We start from the raw sequence: 290 nt of genomic DNA on the forward strand, positions 1-290 counted from the left end.
GTCCCAAAGGCATAATTAAAAGGGGCAAACCCAAATTTTCAGTTAAAATTTTTCCCGCAGGGAAAATTCAGGAAGGTGTGTGGGGCTCATCGGGCAAAACCATTCCCGCCCAAAAAGGGCGTTTCGTAAACCCAAACTTCGCGCCTTTTTCCTTCTTCCTTCTTTAGGGCTTTATCGCCTTCCTCGCCTTCCCGTTTGGGCGAGGCTTTATTTTCCCCTCGGGTCTCCATATGATATTTTTTTTCATTAAAAAATGAAGGATACGTGAAAAAAATGTGGGCCCCGGGAGT

Source organism: Penaeus monodon, chromosome 33 (genome assembly GCF_015228065.2).
Source record: "Penaeus monodon isolate SGIC_2016 chromosome 33, NSTDA_Pmon_1, whole genome shotgun sequence".
NCBI lineage: Eukaryota > Metazoa > Arthropoda > Malacostraca > Decapoda > Penaeidae > Penaeus > Penaeus monodon.